Source organism: Micromys minutus, assembly GCF_963924665.1.
Source record: "Micromys minutus genome assembly, chromosome: 3".
NCBI lineage: Eukaryota > Metazoa > Chordata > Mammalia > Rodentia > Muridae > Micromys > Micromys minutus.
Window position 1 is genome coordinate 63,117,333 of NC_137972.1, and position 22,049 is coordinate 63,139,381.

Here is a 22,049-nt window from a genome sequence, read left to right on the forward strand (position 1 = left end):
TAGCTTTCATACATACCACAGGGGATGTGGTTCACTGAGTACCTGTGTGTCTCCACATGTTCTATGCTGCCTCAGTTTTCTTCATGCATTTCCCATTCATTATACACACAGGGATTAATAAGACTGTGTATTAAGTGCTACATGTATTGTAGTCAGAGAAAAATAAGAACAATTTTACCAATAATAGAAAATAATGATTTCTATGTTACTTAGGAGAGATATATGAAACAATAAAATAACTGATATTAAAAGCATACAAATGAATCTATTAAGACAAAACAGGTAGTTTCTACTTCGACAAGATTTGTGCTATATTTTACCTAGTTATTTTAGATGGCAGTCATCAAGATAGATCAAAGAGTTTGATATTGTATTCTGATAATAAGTTGATTTTAGTAGTATACAGAGAACATTTCCCCAAAAAGACACCCATAAGTAGAAATGATCATTATAATTTAGGCATGCCTTCAACCTCTATGCATTTTGTGAGTTGTTTAACTGTTAATTTTAGTAAAGGCATTTTCCAAAGCTTCAACTTTTCAAAATATGAGAACAAATAGAGATATGCACAGCCAAACACTGAGCAAAGAATGATGAAATAGAGAGAGAAAAAGAGAGGGGTTATGGGAGAGTAAAGGAGAGGAGAAGAAAAGAGAAGTCAAGAGAAGAGATGAACGTAGAAACTACTCCTAAATGTTCTGTCTTGATTTCTCCATGAATTGCTTCCACTCAGAGCACTGAGACCGTTATAGAACAGAAGCAGAAAGAAAGCAAATGCCTAGAATGATGGAAGACACCAAGGAACTAGGCTTACTAAAATAAATAAGGAATATTCACATGAACTCAGCGGTTAGATATTGGTAAGCACAGAGAGTACAGCAGCCTGACCTAGTTTATTTACACACACACACACACACACACACACACACACACACATATTTTATTTACACACACACACACACACACACACACATATCTATATACACAAATATATATATATATGCTTATTTATTTTTATATCTAAATGCAAACCCCAAGGCCCTCCTCTCGGCAATTTTCCATCTGCCTCTGAGAGGAAGCCCTGTCCCCAATCAGTCTATGATGGTGCATCAAACTCTTCAAGATTAGGCACATCCTATCACACTGAGAACAGCTCTGGCAACATCATGCTACATATGACTGTGTTGGGCTCGTGCATGCTCATAGATTAGTGCCTCAATCTCTCCTCAAGGCAGGCTCAGTATCACAGTGGTCCAGATTAATTGAGAATTGTTAGTATGTGTTTGATACTGCCTTCATTTGAGGGCCTTTAATTCTTCCTTTAACTCTTCTACAGACCACTTTTTAATGTATATCTGGGGTTTCTGCATCTTTTTCAGTTACATGGTGGGTTAGGACTCCCAACATCCTCCTATTTTAAGCTCCTCTTTACACTAACTACATAACATCATTAATAGTGTAAGGTATTTTCATAATGTACAGATAATTAAGCCAGATTTTCCCATATATACAAGGCTTTCTACAGTCACTTATTAGACTGTTCCAAAGCTTCATGCCACACTGCCCTGCTGTATCTTCTGCCTAACTTTGTCTTGTCCTGCCCTATAATCTGCAGCTACACTGATTAATTAGTGTTCCCAGAATCCTTTCCTTTCCTGAAGTATCCCACCTCCTTCTTTCTGCCTCATTTCATTTGCCATAACCTTTTTTTCTTTAGTTAATGATTTCAGGACATTCTCTTAATAGGACAACTAGCAACTGTTTTTCTTTTTTTATTTTTATACATTTTCTCTCTTTGAAGCCTGATGTTCAAAAAATTGGAAGTAGAGCAGACTGGTTTTGAACTCACAGATATGTGCCTATCTAAACATCCAGAGCACTTGCATTAATGGAGTGTACTACCACACAAAACCACACAGACCCTTAGTCTACATGTTGCAGTTTCATACCAGGTTGACATAAGCTGTAGTTATCTGAAATAAGGAATCCTCAATTGAGAAATTTCCTCCAAAGCTGGGGTATAGGCAAACTTGTAGGAATTTTTTTTTTTAATTAGTGCTTGATGTGAGACTGATGTAGCTTATTGTGTGTGTCCATATTCAGGGGCTGGTTGTCTTACATTGGATTAGTTTGAATTCAGGTTGAAAAATCCATGGGTAGCAAGCAAGTATGCAGTCCTGTTCCATGGTCTCTTCAACAGTTTCTCTCTTCCAGGTTCTAACACAGCTTGAATTCCTCTTCGGCCAGTTTCTTTCAAAAAGAAACAGTGATATAGAAATATAAGCCAGGTCAACCCTTTCCTCAACATTTGGTATGGTAATCATATTTAATCACAGGAAGGAAAACCCTGACAAAGATAAAAATTGTTACTGTTCTTCCTATTTTTGAATGTTTTGTATGTTAGATAATTCTAACCTAATATTTTTATTCACAAGGCTGTGCCATAAGTGTGTATGTATAAAAAGTTTATGAGTATGAATGATATTTTGTATGTAGGGATATGTATTTTCATTTGTCTGTAGTTATGCATGTGTGTGTGTTTGTGAATATTCATATAAGTTTGCATGTCAAGTGTTTAGCAGCTATCTATATATATTCTCTCCAGATTTTTATTTTTGTAAGTTATGAATATTTAATGTAGAGTTTGCAACAGCATTTCATCAATATGTAAACCCTTTAAATATTTCACAAGCCATAATTTTCACAATACTGTATATGTGTTCTCAGAGCATAAGAGTAGTTTCTGTTTTGCAGTAGCTCTTAAAAATGTTCAACAATGTACCTGGTGTATGTACTTGTGAGGCTGTGCATCTATCAGGCAATTCTTTCCATGTCTGTCCACTTCGTTTGTGCTTCCCTTAGTCATGATTCATTGAATGCAGATAAGGAGTTGTAGTTGCCTTTGTTTCCTAACTTTTAAAAATTGACGTGTATCAATTTTTCATAATCATGGGCTTCAGAAACACATTTTTATAGTACTAAATTTAGTTCTTTGTAAATGTTTATCTACATATCAATGCATTTTCCTTCTGGCCTAAACTCTACTAAAATTTGTGGGGCTACTGCAAGCTTATTTCTATGTCCTTTCCATGTGTTTGATGAATCAGGTCATTGTAACCTGTTACCTGTTTGTGCACCTCACTGTGTTGAGAGTGTGCTTCCTCTCAGTGCTTACTCTTTAGTATTGTTAGTGCTCTTCTGTACATGTTGATTCTCACTTTTTATGTAGAAGGACATTTTTAAAACACTCAGGAAACCATAATTTTCCCTATTTTCTAACATTAAAGAAATAGTGGAGGGGCCCTAGCCAACATGACAAACATGGCTACGGCAGGCCTGATCCTATCTCTCATTCTCTTTCACTTGTTTTAACAGTAGTAGCTTTTATTCCTAATGCCAGAAACTAACATGAATTCCCTCATTTTGAGAGTTTCTTTTGCTGGAGGTTATGGTATTAGCAAGTCTATCAAAGTACTGTAGTCCAGTGACACAAAGCTGCCTTTCCCTCACCTAATTAACATACACAATTAAAATTGAACATCTAATTCAATGTAGGCAATACCATTTTACCTTTATATGCCACATCTATCAGTTCTTTATTAAGAGACAGTCTTTCTTGTCCCCTACCTCCATAATAAGTCCCTTCTCTTCACTTCATTGTTTTGTATAAATGCCAGTTTAACATATTTCACAGTAGAGTTGGATATATAAACATGAAATTGTACAAATTAAGTGCCTCATCTTAGGGTCAATTTTCAGCTTGTTTCCTTTGATTTTTTTTAACTTAATATTTTGTCATGTTTTACTCTTATCTTTTAAAATCATGTTGTTCCTGTCTAATAAAGGACAGGGTAGAGTTTCTTTGTATGGGAAGGAAGTTGCACGGGCACTAATTTTAGTATACATTGGGAATACAATCAGAATATGTTCTATAATAATAATAATTTATATCCAATATAACTGAAATGAAATTCCATGACTGTTGACAGTTATCTTGACATTTTCTAAATGAATGACTCCATGTTTAAAAATATCAGTAATGACCCAATAATCTTGACTTAGTTACTGATAACAGGTTATGCAAATTAAATACATATGGCAATCCCAGTTTCTTTAGCACGATAATTGTCAACCTATTTCATTCTCTGACACTTTAATATAGGTCCATGAATTGTGTTGAATACCTACCATAAACTTGCATTTGATGGTACATCATAAGTGTGATGACATTATTCTTGTGTTATTGTGTTAAGATTTTTATTATATCTATGCTGTAATTCTGTGTCCATGTTTATATTAAACAAATTTATTTAAAACAAAAGAAGCTTGAGAGTAAAGTAAGGGTCTCTTTACATTGCTTGCTTCTATATAAGCATCAAAATAGACCATCAGGTATGCTGTGATGATATTTCACATGGTAGTGAAGCTAAACTATTAAAAATAGTATGTGTCTGAATAATATATATATATATATATATATATATATATATATATATATATATATATATATATATAAATGACAAAGTATAATCTTTTGTTAAATTATTTGCAGAATTTGCAAGGCAATATCTGAGCACAAACCCAGTGCTACAACGAATTATAGGTAAAAAACCCAATACTAAACATAATAAAACAATATACAGCAAACCAACAGTCAACATCAAACTTAATGGCAGGAAACTTGAAGCAATCTCACTAAAATTAGGGACTGGACAAGGCTGCCCACTCTCCCCCTACCTATTCAACATAGTACTGGAAGTCCTGGCTGGAGCAATTAGACAGCAAAAGAAAATCATAAGAATACAAATTGGAAAGGAAGAAGTAAAAATATCACTTTTTGCAGATGACATAATAGTGTACCTAAGAAACCCCACAAATTCCACGAGAGAACTCCTATATCTGATAAACAAATTCAGCAACTTGGCTCGATATAAAATTAAATCAAACAAAGCAGTAGATTTCCTATATTGAAAGGACAAACATGTGTAGGAAAAATTAGAGAAAAGATACCCATCACAATAGTCACAAAAATATGAAATACATTGCTGTGACTCTAACGAAGAAAGGGAAGGACCTGTATGACAAGAACTTCAACCTCCAAAAAGGGAAATTGAGGAAGATCTCAGAAAATGGAAAGATCTCCCATGCTCATGTATTGGAAAAATTAACATTTTAAAAATGTCCATCTTACCAAAAGCAAACGAAAGATTCAATGCAATTCCCATCACAATACCAACCCAATTTTTCCATGAGTTGTAAAGAGCAATGTGCAATTTCATCTGGAATAACAAAAGACCTGAAATAGCGAAATCCATCCTCAACAACAAGAAAACATCTGCAGGAATCACCATCCCTGACCTCAAGCTGCATTACAATGAAATTGTGCTAAAACTACATGGTACTGGTACAGAAATAGGCACATGGATCAATGAAATAGATAAAAAATCCAGAAATGAGCCCTCACATATATGGTCACCTGATTTTGACAGAGGAGCTGTAAACATTCAATGGAAAAGGGACAGCCTATTCAACAAATGGTGTTTGTACAACTGGCACTCAGCATCCAGAATGAAAATAGACCCTTTCATATCTCCTTGTACAAAGCTCAAGTGTAAGCGAATCAAAGATCTTCACATTAAACCAGATACAATGAATCCATTAGACAAGAAATTAGGGAAAACTTTAGAACATATAGGCACACGAGAAAAGTTCCTGAACAAAACACCAATGGCTTGTGCTCTCAGTTCTAAGATTGACCAATGGGACTTAATAAGATTGCAAAGTTTCTGTAAGGATTAGGACACTGTCAAGAAAACAAAATGTCAGCCAACAAAGTGTGAAAAGGTCTTTACCAACCCCACACCAGAGAGAGACCTAATATCCAAGGTATAAAAAGAATTCAAATAGCTATACACTAGAGAATAAAACTACCCTATGAAAAATGGTGTACGGAGCTAAACAATATGTTCTCAATTGAGGAATAACATATAGCTTAGAAACATCTAAGGAAGTGCTCAACATCCTTAACCTTCAGGGAAATGCAAATCAAAACAACTCTGAGATTCTACTTCACACCAGTCAGATTGCCCAAGATCCAAAACTCAGATGACAGCAGATGCTGGAAAGTTTGTGGAGAAAGAGGAATACTTTTCCACTGTTGGTGGGGTTGTAAACTCCAGTATGCAACAAAGATGCATGCATCACAATGTTCATAGTAGCTCTTTTTATAATAGCCAGAAGCTGGAAAGAACCCAGATGTCCTGCAGTAGATGAATGGATACAAAAATTATGGTACATTTACACAATAGGTTAATACTCAGCTAACAGAAACAATGACTTAATGAAATTCTTAAAATGGTTGCATCTAGAGAATATCATCCTGAGTTAGATAAACCAGTCACAAAATAACATACATAATATGCTATCACTGATAATGGGATATTAACCTCAGAAAGCTCTGAACACCCCAGAAACCACTCACTGACTGAGTGTACTTCAAGAAAAAAAGAAAAAAATAATAATTATGCTCAATCCTTACACACGAAGAAATCTTTGACTAATTCTGTGTACATACTGTTTTACATATACTTTTTGCTCATTGTAACAAGCAAGACCTTAATGCCCATTATCAAAAGCCAAGCACTGACAAAAATGTATTCGTATACATTTATGCAAAATGCTTAAAATTTGTTCCTTTATCTTTGTTTTTTTAAAATAAATTTGCTAAAAAAAGAAGAATTACACACTGACAAAAATTTATTTATATGGTTATGCCAATATGCTTTTAAAAATCTGTACATGTATCCTTGTTTTTTTAAATAAAGTTGTAAGAAAAAAACAAAATAAACAAAAGAAAAAATATAAACAGAAAAGTTCTGCTCAGCCCTTAAAAAAGAAGAAAAAAGAAAAAAATTCAGAACTCCCCAGGAAACATTTAGAATTATGTGTCATAAATAACTGGTACATTTTGTCTTTTTTAAAAGATCACAATTTTGTCTCATAATATTTCTACCTTCCTAGGATGAGAAAATGAAAGGTTTTTCTAGGAGACAACATCTAATTCCTAAACAACACAACTTGTTCTGTTCATGAAGTGTAGGGCTAGCAAAAAAAAAAAAAAATATTGCTTACTTAAAACATACTACTTCTTAAAATTTTTATATGCAGTATATTTCACACAGGATCTGAATTTCTTTCTTGCATTTCAAATAAATTGTTCATTTACAATCTATAATTTCTACTATATTTTACAGTATAGACATGAGACCAAATAATTAACATAGATTACATTAAACTCACAGAGAATGCAGTTCCGGATAGGTAGTGAATTGGCTGATTTTGTATCAACTTTACACAAACTAGTGTTATCAGACGAAGGATCCTCAGTTGAGAAGATGCCTTCATAAGATCCAGCTGTAAGGCATTTTCTCAACTAATGATCAAGGTGGGAGGGCCCAGCCCATTGTGGTTTGTACAATCCCTGGGCTGGTAAACCTGGGTTCTATAAGAAAGTAGGCTGAGCAAGCCATGGGAAGCAAGACAGTAAGCATCCCTACATATCCTCTGTATCAGCTCCTGCATCTTGACCTGCTTGAGTTCTAGTACTGTTTTTCTCTGAAGAGGAACAGTGATTTAGAAGTATAAGCTGAATAAACCTCTTCCTCACCCAACTCTCTTCTTGTTCATGATTCTTGTGTAGGAATAGAAACCTGGACTAAGATAGGTAGGAACTTCAATAAAAAATAATCTAACACATAGAATATGAGACTGTCAAATTTAGGAGAAATTGTGATAGCTTCAAAGGTCCTCATGCTAGACATATTCATAGAATGCCATTTACTTTAACTAGAACACAATTGATCATTACCCTAAAAGTATTTTCTCATTTGTTGATTAACCATAACTATTTAGGCCTGTGAAGAAGCTGATAATGGATATTAAATTGAAAAAAAAAATTAAGTGCCTAGTGCATGATTGAACAGAAAAGAGAGGAAGCATCCAGGAAAAAAAAATTACCTCCTTACCCTATTAAATGCATTCCTGTGATTTATTGAAGAAAACTATAAGCATTAAGACATACGGAGACAGACACATTTAAAATTACCCATCCAAAGTGGCACATCCTACTCTTTGTCTGTTTGTTACCCTCAGGAACTTGATTTGCACCTGGCTCTGTGTTTTATAAACTCACTGAGCATAGTTTAGTCAACTTACAACTAGAAATACAACAGTGGTAAAAATTCTAACTCCCAGTTGTAGTGGTAAGTTTATTTTTTCTTTGAATAGACTGTTTAACAGCCTCAAAAAGAACTTAGCACCACACTGCTCCTCCCTTTGTGAAACCACATAGTCTTCTTCCTCCCTAGTTGTGATATTATCCTCTGTCTTCCTCAAATTACTACTATTATAGAAAAAAGGGCTGAAAATTTAGAAAATAATCACGTGACTCTGCTGGCACTCTATCATTATCACAAGAGCAATGGAAAAAAGGAGCACCTCTCATATATTTCATTGCAGGATGCAGACAGGCTCCCTAAAAGTACCCAGAAAGTTCCACTAGTATTTCTAACAATGTGACAATGTGTGTATAGACTTCTGCTTCCTACCCCGATATATTAATGTAAATATAACTCTTAATGACTTCACAAACTTTCTATGTAAACTTCATGAGTTTTTCAATAAAGAAAGATACTAATTATTGCCAAATCTTAGTCCAAATCAAAGAATTAATGTGTTCAAAGCTTAAAGCCATATTTGTCTCCATAAATAAATCTTTGGGGTTTGATTAAAATATTTTGTATTGCCAGGAAGAAAATATACCCAACATCCCCTTTGCTGAAGACATCATAATCTCTAGAGGGTGATATACCCCTGTCAATATCATTAACAATATTGTCTTAATTAATAAATATTTTTATTATATCTACTGTTAAGTAGGGAACTAAATTTCAGAAAAAAATCTTAATTTTGCAACTGACAGTGCACATTATAGAATTATACATCTGGGCAAAAGGTAAATAGCAAAAGAAAATGATAAACAACACTGAGTGATGAATCTAAAAAAATTTACTATAGTTCAAAGACTCAAAGATATTTTTAGAATGACGAGAAAAGTAAAAAGCACCTGAGTAATAGGATGTCTATTGTGAAAAAAAAACATAAGTTTCCTGTTGCCATGGAATTTCATCAGCATGAATTTCTTTAGTAGGTTAGCACAATGATACAACAAATAGCCATCAAAATGCAAATGTAAATATCTCTCAAGACTTCAACCTAACTTGAAAAACTAAAGGTAAATAATGGGTAGTATGTGGAAAGTCAGTATTTTCAGAGATAAGCACACTGAAAGCAATTCAATAGTAAGAGGTCAGCATTCATCACAAACATATGGTAAACAGCTTGTAGTTGCTATGCAAACCTTGTATATATATATATATATATATATACAAGGTTTGCATATATGTATATATGTATGCAAAATGCATTATTAATTAGGAAAAGTTTTAATATCTTAGAGAGTGAATAGAGCAAATGTGATATATATTGGAGACAGGAGAAGAAATATTGAAAATAATATCTCCACATTACAAAAATAAATTTCTTACAAGCATACAGAGACAAAACACACACAGAATGAGATTGAAAAATAGAGGGAGAGAGAGAAAGAAGGTGTGGGAGAGGAAGGGGCAGAAAGAGATTGAGATTGAGAGAGAGAGAGAGAGAGAGAGAGAGAGAGAGAGAGAGAGAGAGAGAGAGAGAGAGAGAGAGAAGATGAAATGAGGAAAATTCCAGAACCATCATGCAATAATTACAGCAGGACTGATGAAAGGACAAATATGGTAAGCCATTTTTAATATATTGGGTCATCTGTTATGAGCTAGTATAAAAAGAAGTTAACAGTCAACATCAAATGTAAGCCCTTTCTCTGTTCTAGAATATGGTTAGATCATACATTTACTGATTTAAATTTTCTTCAGCATATAAATACTGATTGTAAAAACACATATATGAAACTCACTCTGTTGACTGTGTGAAAAGCTGATTACTTCCCACAGAGATTTTCACTTCATTTTTTTAATGTGCTTTAGATTAACATTTTTCATTTACTCACCATTTACTGAACTCATTAGTCTGATTCCAGTCACCCCGTGACTCCACAAATTTTGTTCATGAGACATTCATGAAAACAGTCTTGGAGACTGAGTGAATGAGCTTATAATAACTTTTCAAGTTATTCTCAAGATCTTAACCTCTATCAATGTGTTGGAAATCAGGTCTTGAGAGAAAAAGGGTGGATGGCATGTGGGATGCGTAGATCTTAAGGGGGAGTGATGGGAGGGTAGAGATTCAGAAGAATTGTATCAGAGTCTTGGAACATCATCATATTCTGGTGTGGATATGGTGTCAGACTATACCATATAGTATAGTATAAAACATTGTTCTTCCAAGGTTGAGAGAGAAGTAAGTATTCCAGAGGAACTTAGATGAAACAAAAGGAAATGATTAACTTATTCATGATATCTTTGCCAGAGAATGGGGTTTGGCAACTATGTATAACAAGGATGGATTAGGCTATCAAGTGACCCTAGGTAGAGTGGAGATTGATGACTGTCTTTTATTTTTCCTGTAGTGGCAACCATTACTAGCCACACGGAGGATCTCAGAGGTTTACATTTAATTAGAATATTCACAAATTATAGTCCAAATGTTAGGTTATTAATGTTTCCACTAGGCTGAAATTAGGGATCTAGACATTGCTGCTGTCATCATCTCCTGCAACAACCAACTGTGACAGGTAATGTGTGGCCTTAAAAGAAGTGCACCATACTTCTCCCTCACACAATCTCTATTTGACATATACTCTCAACCAATCTCTGTCCTCAGCACAGACACTGATTAAGCATAATGGTTTTTCATTTTCTATTGTTTTTGGTCTTTGTTTTTTCTTGAGTTTCATCTTACACACCAAGAAAGCTTTGAATATTTCCAGGTTACATCTAGTTTTACATGTACTTTATGCTCAATGTTACTAGTAATATTTTAATGCATACTATCAAAACTTTAAAAATCAAGTACTGACAAAATGTATTCATATACTTTTATGCAAAAATGCTTTTAAAAGCTGTACATTTATCTTTGTTTTTCATAATAAAGTTGTTCAATTAAAAATTAATGCTATGACGAAGGATTAAATGTGCACAGATATTAATACATCATCAGAGAGCCTTTGTCATAAGACAATATCTTGGGAAATTGATCTGCTCCCTTAAATCTCTACCAGGATCTCCCCTGGACCCCTCTCAAACAGGTTACTCTCCTGCTGCCGGTGCCCTGTCTCATATCCTGAAGCAACCAAAGCAGCAGAAACCCAGACGGGGCAGCAGCAACAGCTGAGACAGTGGAAACATTTACTCTTCTTTACCCAATTCCTTTCTCCTTTTTCTGAACCCTTGTACCAGGCTGGACCAGAGATCTCTATGTGAGGCCCCCAGAATGTAAGTCCACACTGCATCTTTCTGCTTTGTCTCCTATACTGCTTAAACAACTCATCAATAAACTACAACAGATAAGAGTAGAGTAGGTCCACAGAATAGAACACATACATTTGATCTTAGCAATGTCTGCTATGAACCAGCTGTTTATTTAACCATTCCTGATATATGTATGATTTTTTGTCTCTGATATTGATTCCAAACTAGATAGAATTCCTGTCCCCTCTGTTAATGTCTCTCAGCCTGCTCACATGTATGTTCAGATGGCATTGCTCCATCTTTTCTTCTGCCTTCCTGCAGCCATTTAGCAATAAGACAAGCATGTTCTCCCTCTTTATCTTTATGAGCTCAGATTTTATTTAAAAACTTATGCCCATTCAAATGCTAAACCATCACAATTCATTTTTAACTCATTTTCATGAACCAATGATTCACAAGTAGTTTTTTGCCTAAAGTTTTCTGCTATTTCCTCATAATTTTTCTTATCTCAAATGGTCTATTTTCCTACTTTATAAAGTGTTTTTGGAAACTTATCTCAAAAGAAGAAAAGGAAAGAAGTTATATTAAGGTTATTATATAAACTATTACCTAAACATTTGTAGTTTGAACATTGGTTATAATTTAACATTGGTATAGTGCATAACAATATTTTGCTTTAAATTTATATAATAAAATGATCCCCAGAAAATATCAGACACTGAAGCCAACAAAGAGGCAGCATACACCAGCTGATATGAGGGTCCAACACATATAGAACAGAAAATGCTATGCCTAGACTCAAATCTTTCTGCTCACTGGGTCTCTCAAAATACTTGCGGCTCCAGTGAATGTAAAGGTCTGGTGGGGTAGGTATAGTCCTGGGGACATCTTTTGGTAAATGGTGGGATGAGATATAGCATACGGTAAAGTTGGATGGTGGACCTAGCAGGAAATAAAGTCTGGATTAAAAAAAGTTTAAAAAATAAATTTTGTAAAAGAATTGTATGTACATATGTTTAAATATTCTCATTTAAGATATATGTATGTAAATAGCATTTTCAACTCCATATGTGTAAATGTACATGAAACATTGATGCAACCCATCATAATTATAAACCATGTCAAGGAGGCTTACATTTGGCCATGTGGCATTACCATATAAGAAAATCACATTATATTAAGTAGCAACTATTAAACCTCTCAGTCTTAGTGAACTCATTGTCAATATAGTATCTCACTTTAGTTGAAGTAAGCAAAGAATTCATACTTAAAAATTATATAAAATTTGATGTGATGATAGAAATTCAAAGCAATATTTTACAACAAACTATATATATATATATATATATATATATATATATATATATAATTTAATGATTTTTAAAAATGTTCTTTATATGTTGATGAAAAAGTATTATAAAATACCATATATGTGATTCTATACTTCTTTAAAGATTACAAAGTTTAACAAATCTTACACTTAAAATTACATCTAAAAACTATGGTCTTTCTCTTCTTAGATGAATGTATAAATCCTGTTTCTTTAATGTATCAATAGCTACTAATTTTCACCTCTGGGATATGTCTTCAATGGATTTAGTATAATTGTGTGGGGCATGACAGCAACCCTGATTTTTCATTGCGATCAGTTGAAAGCCCCAGGAGTAGTAAATAAGACAGCAGGAGCTTCTCAAAAATCTCTAAAAATCAGATATCTTTATGCTGCCATAAGTACTGCATGGTCTTCATGCTTCCGTAAAGGCGTTGGCTGAAACCTTAAGTCTCACCCTGGAGGAAGCTGTGACCTGATCCCCAGCCACGTTGGACATGAACCAATTCTCTCCCTTGCATGCAGAATTGACAAAAATTAAGCTCTAGTTTAATGTGGAGATCTTTTATCCACTTACACTTGAGCTTTGTACAAATAAATAAAAAAGGGCCTATTTTCATTCTTCTGCATGCTGAGTACCAGTTGGACCAACACCATATGTTGAATATGCTATCCTAAACCAGGCACACTGAAACTATTAGATGAGAAAGTAGGGAAAACCTTAGAACTCATAGGCACAAGAGAAAATTTCCTGAACAGAACAACAATGGCTCGAGTTCTAAGGTCAAAGATTGACAAATGGGACTTAATGAGATTGCAATGTTTCTATAAGGCTAAAGACACTGTCAATAAAACAAAACTGCAGCAAAAACAGTGGGAAAAGATCTTTACCAACTTGACACCAGGAGAGACCTAACATCCAAGGTATACAATAAACTCAAAAGGCTAGACACCAGAGAATTAAACAAACCTATTGAAAAATGGGGTACAAACTTAAACAATAAGTTCTCAATCGAGGGATATCAAATGGATGATAAACATCTAAGGAAGTGCTCAATATAATTTTCCATCAGGGAAATGCAAATCAAAACAACCCTGAGATTTCACCTCACACCAGTCAGATTGTCCAAGATCCAAAACTCAGATGACAACAGATGCTGGTGAGGATTTGGAGAAACAGGAACACTTCTCCACTGCTAGTTGGGTTGTAAACTGATACAACCACTCTGGAAATCAGTCTGTCAGTTCCTCAGAAAATTGGACATAGTACTACCTGAAGACCCAGTTATTCCACTTCTGGGCATATACCCCAGAGATGCTCCAACATAGAACAAACACACATGCACCACAATGTTCATAGCAGCTCTATTTATAATAGTCAGAAGCTGGAAAGAACCCAGATGTCCTTCAGTAGATGAATGGATACAAAATTTGTGGTACATTTGCACAATGGAGTACTACTCAGCTATCAGAAACAATGACTTAATAAAATTCTTAAGAAAATGGATGCATCTAGAGAATATAATCCTGAGTGAGATAAGCCAGTCACAAAAGAATAGACATAATATGCAGTAATGGATAATGGGATTCTAACCCCAGAAAGCTCTGAACACCCCAGAAACAACTCACAGACTGTGTAAAGCTCAACAACAACAAAAGGAATATATTTTAATTAAAATAGAACTGTATCACATCCCCTTTTCCTGCCTACAGCCCTTCCTAATATTTCTAATCCCCTCAAATTAATAGCCTCTTTCCTATATTATTGTTATATATATATATATATATATATATATATATATATATGTGTGTGTGTGTGTGTGTGTGTGTGTGTGTGTATGTATATATGTATATGTACCCACAAATACTTAATTATAACCTTAAAAATGTATGTGATATAAAAAATTAAGCTCTTGGAAGAAGCAGAAACATGTCCAAATTTGTACACAAGATTCTCTTAAGCACTGAGGCCAAGTCAATAGCAAGCGGGATGCCAAACTTTGAATCATTTCTATAACTGTACTTCTATGAAAATTATCCGATAATGTAAATCAATATATATTTAGAAATTATAGTTCTGCCTGAGTTTCTTTATTCTGGAGATCTGGTAGCAACTCTGTTTGGAAAAAAATTTTCTTTCCAGAAGTTTCTTTCATCAGTAAATTGATCCTCTCACCGGCTCAGGTTCGGTTGGCCTGTGCCACTGGCAGCTTCTTCTTCTTCATTCTGCTAAGATTTGTGGCAGAGATCTGTTCTTGTCGGCACAAGCCTGAGTTCACAAGCTCTAATGAGTGGGGATCTTTCTGGATAAGGTTGAATTTCCCATGCCCCACTCAGCAGTATTCTCATGTGTCCAAGCCTGAGTTCATGAATGCCAGCCGGACCGAGGGGTAGAGGTAACAGAGGCTGACATTCCACAGTCAAAGCGGTGTGTGGGACTTATTGTTCCAGGTCCCCCACAATAGAAAATGGCATGTTATTTAATTATTATTGTATGCCGAGAAACAACTGAAGACATGTTCAATATCACTAGTCTTAATGGAAATGGTAATCAAAACAGCCCTGAGATTCCACCTCAAACTAATAGAGTGGCTAAATTTAAAATCTCAGGTGACATCAGATGTTGGTAAGGATGTGGAAATGGGAAACACTCCTTTCTTTTTGGAGGGATTACAGGCTGCTACAACCCCTCTGGAAATCAGTCTGGACGTTCCTCAGAATATTGAACATAGTTCTCCCTTCAGACCCAGATATACCCCTCTTGGACATATATCCAAAATACACTAAAACATATAATGAAAACAGATGCTCTATCATGTTCATAGCAGCCTAATTTATAATAGAAAAAGCTGGAATTGTCCCAGATGTCATTCTAAAGAAGAGTGGATAGAGAAATTATTGTATGTTTGCATAATGGAGTACTACTCAGCTATTAGAAAGAATGACATCATGAAATTCCAAGGTGAATGGATATAACTAGAAGCAGTATTCCTGAGTGTGGTAAACAAGTCATGAAATAACACACATAGCATGCACTCACTGATAATCAGATATCATTCTAAAAAGATCGGGATATGCAAGTTACAATCTATAGACCTTATGAAGCTTAAAAGGAAGGAAGGCCAGAATGTGAATGCCTCAGGCCTTCTTAGAAGGAAGAATTAAACACTCACAGGAGGAAATATACAGACAAATAGTGGAGCAAGTATTAAAAAAAAAAAGATTATTCAGAGCCTGTCATACCTGAAGATCCACTACATATGCAGCCAGCAAATCAAGAACTTTTGATGATGCCAAGAAGTGCTTTCTGACAGGTCGCAGATAAGGTTGCTCCCACTGATTCTGGGCCAGTTATACTAATACAGTTGAGGATGTTTGCATCTAACAATCAAATTGAACTTTGGGACCCCATTTAAGGAGCTAGAAAAAGGATCAACCAACATTATAAAACAACTTAAGCTTCCAGAAATCATATTGATTAAAACACAAACTAATGATGTCACAAGTTAAGCATCATTGTTCCAGTTGCAAATGTAGCAGAGGATAGCATCAATGGGAGAATTGGACTTTAGTCAAGTGAAGGCAAATTTTCCCCGTATTTGGAAATGCCAAGATGCTGAGCTGAAGAAGGTGGTTGTGAGATGAAACACTTTCATCAAAGCAAGGGAAGCATGAATCAGAGTGAGGAAAAGGGGCTACCATTTGAAATGTAAATACAGAAAATATGCAATTAAATATACTAATCAATTGAAAGAAAAAACAAAAAAAAAACCCAAAAAACAAAAAACAAGTTCTTTTAATTCCAGGTGTTCATTCCAAACTTGCATACAGGGGAACTCCAGAGTGGATATGAATATATGCTCCTACCAAACATCATAAACTGCTTTAACTCTGCTTGTACGCTTCTAGCTGTAGGTGGTTCCACAGATTTTGAATGAATTTTAACAACTACATCACTCAGGACTTAACTGTCACCCCATTTTTTTCCTTACCTAAAGATGATGCCTGGTATAAATCACAAGGAAACAGTCTAAATGACACAAGGATGCCTTCACTTTTGCCCTACCCCTTTCTAGTTTCTCATCTTTAATTAAGCAAAAAAGGAGATAAGACAACTTCAGGTGATTCTACTAGGCTGTTCTTAGGGACCTAGAAATTACTTGTCATTATTTGCTTTCTCTACCAGATGGAAAGGTAGAAGGTTTGTCACAGATAGGAAGGCCATCACTCCAGATCTCTTCTTCTCCTTATTTTCTCTCTATCTTTGTCTCTCTTTGCCTCTCTCTCTCTCTCTCTCTCTCTCTCTCTCTCTCTCTCTCTCTCTCTCTCTCTCTCTCTCTCTCTCTCTCTTTCTCTCTCTCTCTCTCTGTATGTGCATATGTGTGTCTTTGACATTAAATCTCACCTCCATTCTAACCTTCTCTGCAACTTCATTCTATAACCTCAATTCTTTACTACCATCCATCTTTTTTACACTGTTCCATTCTATCCATTCTCTTCAAATGTCTCTATTATACCAAACACTCTACACAGTATAGTTTCTCAGAAATATACTTTGCCCTGTGGCTTGCCAGGTACCTCTCAATTTACTTTATTTTTTAACACTAAGTAATTAGAGAGTATCTTATGAAAGACTGTGACTTACTGAATACCTATGTGAATACCTATGCCTTCACTATGGTAATCTTGATTTTGTTGGGTTTAAGATCTCAAGTCAGCATTAGTCTTTAGATGACAGGCCAAATAGATTGTAAAGTCTTTTCTGTGAGGAAGAAACTTTAAGGATCACATTTACTTGTCTCTAATAATTTAGGCAGTCAATTCTTTAGTATCCTTCTTGTCCACATTTTGGGCCAGATTCTGGTAGTAAGTGATATAAAGGATAAGTTTTCATACAATGCCCACCTCTGCCATATTTAAACATAATATCCATGTGCTGTCATATTTATGTTCCATTATTGTTAACCATATCATTAACTTTAGCGCTGGGCCACAAGCTGGATATTGTTGAGTAGTAAACTGCTGTATATCATTTAGAGATTGTTCATGTTTTCCTCTTTCATTAGAAACCTTAAACTCTGCATTCAACATATATCTCTAGGACTTTTGACAGTCACCAACCAGACTTTCATAATTTTTGTTTTTGTTTTTTTTGTTGTTGTTGTTGTAATTTTTTTGAGTATCAGAAGATGACTGGGAGAGGTAGGAAAAGTCAAAATAAATCATACCTTCATAAGAATTAATATCTAAAATGTGTACCAGTAGTTTTCTATAAGTAGGTTGAGGAGCTCTGCAGGATATTTCTTTAGTTCCTTGGTGCCCTCCTTGAGTTTTTCAAAAGCAATTACCTTATGGTGGCACTTTTAAGCTGGCCAAGAGGCAAATCACACTTATTTCCGTTAATATGCCAGTGCATTGATTTTTTGTCAGTAATAGTACTTTCAATAGTAGGGACAATTGGGAATTTGATTCTGCTTGTGAAAGATTAGAATTTCGCCTGTGATGGACTTTATATAGGACTTTTGTGCTTACCAGATTTTGCCTTTTCTATAGTGGTAAGAATAGATGGAAGAAGAACATGGAGTTTATGACTTGTGAGGTTATAGGTTTCAATCAGTCATCAGTAATATTTTGTTGATGCTAGATGAGTCACTAGAAAAATGCAGAACAGAAAGAACAACAAAACATGAGGCATCTTTATATTTGGGTAATCTCAGCCATAGAAAAGGGGCATTCAGTAAGGCCCCCAGGACCTGAAACTTTTCTGTGAGGTTAGTAGCTATATAAATCTGAAGGCTTACATGAGCTCTTAAAGGTTATGTAGAGAAAATTGTTGAGTTTGAGTTAGGATTAGAATGAGGAAATACAGCTGAAAGAATGTTGGCAAATTGTGGGAGAAGAAAAGCCTTAAATGAACATATATAAAAGTCAAGTCATGGGGAACAAGAATGCTCAGTTCCATCTCAGTCTCAGGAAGGGGTTGAGATTTTGCCAGGCAGTCATTATAAACCAGGCATGATGTACACAGAAAATGTAGAGTAAGGATAATTAACAAAGCCTGTGTACTCAGACTACTTGTCCATGTGTTGGCAATGTTTTAGTCAGTGAGTTATATTTTAGTCATTGGGAATAATTGTTTAAGTTTGATTTTAGCAAAGGGATGCTGCATTGAAAAATGAGGTGGGAGGTGAGGCTTACTAGCATCCAAAAGTGAGGTAAGGCATCGAGCTACGGTTGAAGACTTACGTTACGAATGTGAGGAGTCCATGGTCAACAGTCAAGAGAGCTGTTTATGAATGACCTACACAAGAAAATAGAGAAGAGTATACATTATATGAAGAATCTCATTCTGGCATATTTCCCACGTAGATTGAGATAGTTGCCATAGAGTATCATTTAAAATTACAGAGAAATGTTATCTACTGTTTTTGTGATCAGAGCCCCTGTGGACTTGAGGTGTTTTCAGAAATATAAGTCTGCATCAGTATTCACAAGTGAGATTGGTCTGAAGTTAACTTTCCTAGTAAGGTCTTTGTTTGGTTTAGGAATAAGGGTTATTGTAGCCTCAAATAATGAGTTAGGTAGTACTCCATCTGATTCTATCTTGTGAAATAGTTTGGAGAGTATTGGTGTTATGTCCGCAATAAATGTCTGATAAAATTCTGCACTGAAGCCATCTGGATATGCGCTTTTTTTGGTTGGGAGGCTTTTGATTACTTCTTCTATTTCTTTAGGTGTTATGGGATTATTTAGATTGTTTACCTTGTCCTGGTTTAACTTTAGCATCTTGTATCTGTCTAGGAATTCATCCATTTCCTCCAGATTTTCCAATTTTGTGGAGTATAGGCTTTTGTAGTACGATCTGATGATTGCTTGAATTTCCTTAGTTTCAGTTGTTATGTCACCACTTTCCTTTCTGATTTTGTAAATTTGGATACTCTCTCTTTGCCCTCTAGTTAGTCTGGCTAGGGGTTTATCAATCTTGTTGATTTTTTCAAAGAACCAACTCTTGGTTTTGTTGATTTTTTCAATGGTTCTTTTAGTTTCTATTTGGTCTATTTCTGCCCTAATTATGATTATTTCTTGCCGTCTACTCTTTTTGGGTATATCTGCTACCTTTTGTTCTATGGCTTTTAGCTGTGCTGTCAGGTTGCTGATGTGAGCTCTCTCTAGTTTCTTTTTGGAAGCACTCAGGGCTATGAGATTTCCTCTCAGTACTGCTTTCATTGCATCCCATAGGTTGTATGTTGTGTTTTCATTTCCATGGAATTCTACAAAATCCTTAATTTCTTTCTTTATTTCTTCTTTCACCCTGCTATCATATAACAGAGCATTATTAGTTTCCATGTGTATGTGGGCTTTTTGCTGTCTTTGTTGTTGTTAAAGACAAGTCTTTGAACATGGTGATCTGAGAGAATGCATGGGAAAATTTCAATCTTCTTATATCGATTGAGGCTCATTCTGTGTCCCACTATGTGGTCAATTTTTGAGAAAGTGCCATGGGGTGCTGAGAAGAAGGTGTATTCTTTTACTTTAGGATGATATGTTCTGTAGATATCTATTAAGACATTAAATCTTAACTTAGTCTACAGAAATCAGCACAAAGTACATAGCAACCACACTTGTTCCTATGTTATAATTACCATGTAACTTTTATTCATCGGTTTTTATATCTAAGTGGAAATTCTTTGGCCATGACAATGTACTCCTAAATCTTGAAAACTAACAGTCCATTAGTCATTGATTCTGTTTTTACTGCCTATGGTTATACATCTTTCATGATAGGGTAAATAGTGATCACACATTGCCCAGTTTCTTTGATTCTAAAACATTCAGATGTGTAATTTTTGTCCAATGTCTTCAAATAAAAAAATTTTGTTTTTTAGAGATGCTTTGTTTCTTAGTTCAAGATTTTTTATTTCCATCTATTTATTAGTTTGTCTCATATTAGAATTTCTTTTGTATCCTGATGAAAACTGTAAGTTATATGTATATAGTAACTTTCTGTTTACCATTATTCTGTTTCAATTAAGAACACAAAGTTCATCCTTTGTTTGATTTATGTCCACTTAGAATTAAAATCAATAAAGCAAACAATAGTAACTTAAAGAACCAGCAGATCAATTTCTCATATTTTATCTAATATATCAAATATATTAGAGGTTAGTGCTAAAAGTGTAAGGCTAGCAATTTTTTCACACAATTCCAAATTTATTTCAGCAGTATTCATCAGGTTTGTCTTCTTACATATAAACAGAAATTTCATTACACACAGACCGATCTCTCTTGGCTTTCTAGCTATTTAATGATATATTTTTCATGATGTGTTTCATCTAGTGCATAAGTTAACATTTGACCATAAATCAGGAATCCAATGAATACCAAATGGGAAAAGATTTCTCTACTGTGATTTGCCTTCCTTTATGTCCTTCCATAGTTGCCTTAAATAAGTAATGTCTCTGAATGCCCAGTAAAGTGACCATTTTTTGTAATCTTTATACCTAATTAGAATAAATAAAAAATATGTAAATTTACTTCTATAACATTCACTCCTATATTCAATATGGCTTCCATCGCCTACAATGTTTACAATCTCTAAATATTTATATATTATCCTCTCAAAATCATTTTTTATTTTGTCTTAAATTGATAACTACTAAAAATGCTACTATATTTCTATCGTGGAAAGATGTAAACAATTATCTAAAAGTCACATATTAAGTAGTCTGAATACAGAGCCCCAGTGTTTTTTGAATTTTTTTAATACTTTTTTTTTATTTACACTTAATCTCCTCTAATGATCGGGTGTTTCTACCTCTGAGGTAACAAATCTGTGGCTTATAAGAAAAACTCTTAAAATAATTTATTTTACCATTTGAACTAAGATTAGATAACTCCAAAACTTGTCTTTCATGTATTGGAACTGGTATTTGAAATTAAAAATCTGTAATGGCTAAAGACTAGGAGATATTGCCCCCACTTTCGCAGTTAGAGTCCCACAAGAACACTAAGCAGTACACACATAATGTTTACCCAGAGTTTTTAACTGAGAACCATACATGTTCTGTTGCACACTCTTCAGTCTCTGGGAGCTGCTATCTGACTTACTAAATAGATTCTGTGGGCTGTGGTTTTAGAGTATCCTCATCTACACTTGTTTATACATGTTTTCTTTCCCCTTTTGTGTGGTATTACCCTAGTTATACCTGTTAGTTATTTCAACCTGCTCTGTTCCCTAGTTCAGAAAA